The 4,300-nt window shown below is 35.4% G+C and overlaps 1 protein-coding gene across 1 annotated transcript in view; it reads right to left on the bottom strand.

Annotated features, from left to right (window-relative positions):
• Positions 1-3,459, bottom strand: part of LOC106464105 (WD repeat-containing protein 47-like) — a 31,754-nt gene extending 28,295 nt beyond the window's left edge. The window contains exon 1 of the mRNA XM_022391777.1: positions 2,818-3,459. The gene's annotated coding sequence lies outside the window, so the exon portion shown is untranslated. The remainder of the gene's footprint in view (positions 1-2,817) is intronic.
• Between the last annotated feature and the right edge of the window lie 841 nt (positions 3,460-4,300).

Here is a 4,300-nt window from a genome sequence, read left to right as displayed (position 1 = left end):
ATATATATATATATATATATATATATATATATATGTGAGTGTGTTTAATTTGTTTGCACTGTCTGTGTATTACCACACAGTTAAGGTTTAAATCTAGACATTAGAAAAACATGTTTCTGCATTGGCTGTAGTTGTTCAACAGGTTATGCTACAACATGTGCTGCCATCTTATGCTTATAAACTAAACTAAGTATATCGACTACGTACGCTGTACCAAACTGATTTCTAAAAGTTTGACATCCTTATTAGTCGTATTCACCAAATTTATTCAACAGTCAAATTGGAAGTATTTACAGAACCAATAAAACAAAACTGTCCCAACTCGGACACACAATGTGAATCAAACACACACACACACAGAATGTAAGTTTAAAATCCCAGTTTTCCTTAATTTAAAAATATTAAGTTTCTTAGAGAACGACAGTTTACTTACAGACAAAGTTTCAAAACTACCCTTTCATTATTAGGTGTCCCCTGGTGGAACAGCGGTAAGTTTCGGATTTACAACTCTAAAATCAAGGGTACGATTCCCCTCGTTGGACACAGCAAATAGATCGATGTGGCTTTGCTATAAGAAAATACACACAAATACATATTATTAGGTCTAAAGGAACTTTGTTTTTGACAGTTCATAGGAAAGGGGGACTGCCCCCCTCCAACAACCGCTAGTGCTTCGCAAAACTTTTCTGTATTTGTGGTAAAGCTACTAAGACTCTCTCTCGCCATCCCTAACTTTGAACTACTGACAAGAGGGTAGGTAGCCAGTCAGCAACACCCTCCCACCCACTATTCACGCTCGAGACTGACACTCTTATAATGCTTGCATAGTTTAAAGTGTTGGGAATATTGCAAGGATTCGAAACTAGCTCGCCAACTCCAAAGCTCTTGCACAGAGCCGATTCGCGACGCTACTACACTTAGCGCCATTAACACACCGGTTCCTTTGATATCAGATATACGTAATGCAACTGTTGCAGTGTGGTATTAACCCAACTCGCACACATAGAAACACTTTTTACCTCCAAGTCTCAAGTCGGTATATATAAGATTAACATCGTAATGAAAGATACACTCAATCTCCGTATATAAAGTATAAATGAATGTATACACCACTTGATACTTTATTATACAGTATACACTACCAAAGATACAACAAAGTATCTAGTGTTACTAAAAACCGCCACATAGTCTTTATGACAAAACAGTGTTATTAGTAATGGTATTACCGATGAGAATATCACTATATTAGTGGTATTGTCACGGAGAATGTCACACTATTGTTAGTATTTGCATGGAAAATGTCACTATATTAGTGGTATTGTCATGAAGAAGATTATTATATTGTTAGTATTTGCATGCAAAATGTCACTGTGTTAATGGTATTGTCATGAAGAAGGTTACTATATTGTTAGTATTTGCATGCAAAATGTCACTGTGTTAATGGTATTGTCATGGAAAATGTTTCTATCTTTTATATCTTATAGAATATCGCTATATTATTGGCACTATTAGGTGCGGAAGTTCATAACTACTCCAAGTACTTTAACAAACCTCAGGTGAGGAAGTTATTAACTAGAAATGTATAAGAACGCACAGTGGGACAGCGGTAAGTTTACGGATTTACAACGCTAAAACCCGCGGATCGATACCCCGTGGTGGACATAACAAATAACCCAGTTTGGCTTTGCTCTAAAAAAACAGCTAATTCTACACTTTCTATAACGAAATTTATCTCTTGACGATAAAACGTTGTTTTCTTGTTTGTATATTACAGTTAAACTCCTAAATCCAATAACACTCAAGTTAAATATTAACGACGCCTATTGAGATACACACTTGTGGTCGCCAAAAAAAAATCACTCTGTGATCTTTATTGTACTGCGTCACTAATTTCATTCTCATGTTATTTCTCGTTACGAAAACCATTACAAAATAATATTAATTATTGATGTAGATGGCGCACTTTTGTAACATGACTTCGCAAATTGCTTTACGTAGTACATGACGCCAAACAGAAGCTTACAGGAAGGACTGGTGATGAAAAAATCTTTGTAGACTGGGTTGAGTAATTATCAAAACGCATATTTATTATAACGAGATCAGAAAAGGAAATAACTGTCATTATTTTTCATTTCCTCACATGTATAAATCAAAAATACCGATCAGAGACGGTGTTTTTACTTCCGCTAATGCTAGGCCTAAAAAAAGGAGAACAGAGGGCAATTCAATCAGATGTTTTAATCACAGACTCCTTTGATTCGTTGATGGAGTTTGTTGTTTGTACGTTACGCAAGGAATATCAATTTAAAACTAAAAGGAGGATTTATGGAGTGATTATTAGAACGAATAGAATAAGATAACGGATAAATAAGACTGAAGTTAGATATTTAAACGTGTAAAATAACTGTTAAATAAATAAGACTGAAGTTAGTGGTTAAAACGTGTACAATAACTGGTAAAGAAAGCTGAACTTAGCAGTTAAAACAAAACTTTAGACGTAGAGATGTTAAAATCCGCTTTAATTAATAACTGTCTATACTATTTATATACTCTCATGTTGGCTTGTTTCTTTTGGCTACAATACCAACAGAAACACCTTCCGTTTAATAACTTGTTTTGTGTTCTTATCATCTGAGAACTAGTCTTAGATATTTAGTTAAAAAAGACGAAGTTAACATTAATAATGCATGTGGGTCGTAAAAGTAGACTCCTGGTAGGTTAAAGGTTAATGTCACTGGTGTTATTGGCCGAGAGGTAGAATCTCAACATTCTGGATAGGACACATTAAATATGTTAATAATGAAACACGAGACTTACCTCTATTTCTGTGGGTGGATAAGCCTGTGGGTCATGCAGACAATGACCAGTGGATTGGTGGTAATGCACGTGAACTTCCGTCACGTGTAAGCGTAAAGGCCTTTGACCTTCAAACAATTTATTTATTCTTTTTCTCACGTCTGTTTCCTCCATAAAATTACAACGAATTATTCTTCAAGCTTCTGGATTGGAAATGAAAATTTAAGAAACCTGAAGTATGTGAGCTTTGTTTGTTTGTCGTCAGAAGTGCTATATAACAATTACGTTATTAAACCGATATCGCGCTGTAAGTCCTAATAAAGCTAGACGTTTAACAGGAAGAATTAGTCACTGTAACTGTCTCATTTTTCGGCCAATCCACACACCCCAAACTTTCACGATTCATCTCATCCCAAGCGAGGAATAAACGTGATCTTCGACAACTGGGTGTTGCACCCATGAGTGAGTGGGTGTGCGGAGCTACTTTCACGTGCGCGATGACGAGACAAAATGAGACAGTCTGTAGTAAATGTTTCAGATATTCCTGATTAACGACTCACTCTTATCAAGGAAAGATCCAAAACAGCTAAAAAATACAACAAAATGGAGCTTTCGCGAAAGGTGCATAACCACCCTGGACTACAGACAAACTAAGACAGTTGCAGCTGCAAAAATAAAACAAGTGTCTGGCCTCGCGTGTTCTCTGACGTCACAGGAACGTACGCGCAGTGTCCAGTAGGGTGGAGAGTTCCCGTGGTCTAGTTTAGGGCAATCCCTGCACGAAAAGAAAAACAGCCTCAGGATACAAAGGCACCTAGTTTAACCGTTGGTACAAAAGTCTGGTTGCGTCGTCTGTTAATGAGGATCACTGAAAAGAGTTTTCAACAAAAGGGAGAGGCTCGATCAATTTTTTTTCATAATGTTTTCATACCTTTTTTTGTACTACAAGATGAAGAGGCGAAAGAACGTTGAAACAACATGTCACATAGTGAAACATATTCGAAACCAAAGACTTGGTCGAACTTCTTGTAAATTTGTGTTTAAAACAATGTTTGTTTGTATTTTATATTGTGGCATTTAATTTTATTTGTTTAATAACCGATGTATTTCGTTACTATCAATTTAAAACATATAATGGAAAAGTTTTGGACCAGAAATGGGACAAGTTTTGGACAAGAAATGTGTCCCTCCTACAAAAAAAAAAAGAAAAAAAAGCAAGCGACTGTTCAACTGAATATAATTTCATGAACTTTCTGGAAGTGAATTTAAAGTCTTGGTCTTTTTAAAACGTCATAGAAGTCAAACTTTATCTAGAAAGCTTATATTATATTTAAGAAGAGCAGACACTGTCTAGAAAGATAAAATCATATTTAAGAAGATGAGATATTATCCAGAAAGATAAAATCATATTTAAGAAGTTCAGTCATTGTCTAGAATAATAAGATTATGATAATGTTTAGGAAGGCCAAGCCTTTTTCTCGAAAGCTTAAACTTTATCTACAAA

This window comes from Limulus polyphemus, unplaced genomic scaffold (assembly GCF_000517525.1).
Source record: "Limulus polyphemus unplaced genomic scaffold, Limulus_polyphemus-2.1.2 Scaffold1562, whole genome shotgun sequence".
NCBI classification, from domain to species: Eukaryota; Metazoa; Arthropoda; class Merostomata; order Xiphosura; family Limulidae; genus Limulus; species Limulus polyphemus.
The sequence above is the reverse complement of the archived record's forward strand: the minus strand, read 5'-3'. Positions and strand labels throughout refer to the sequence as shown.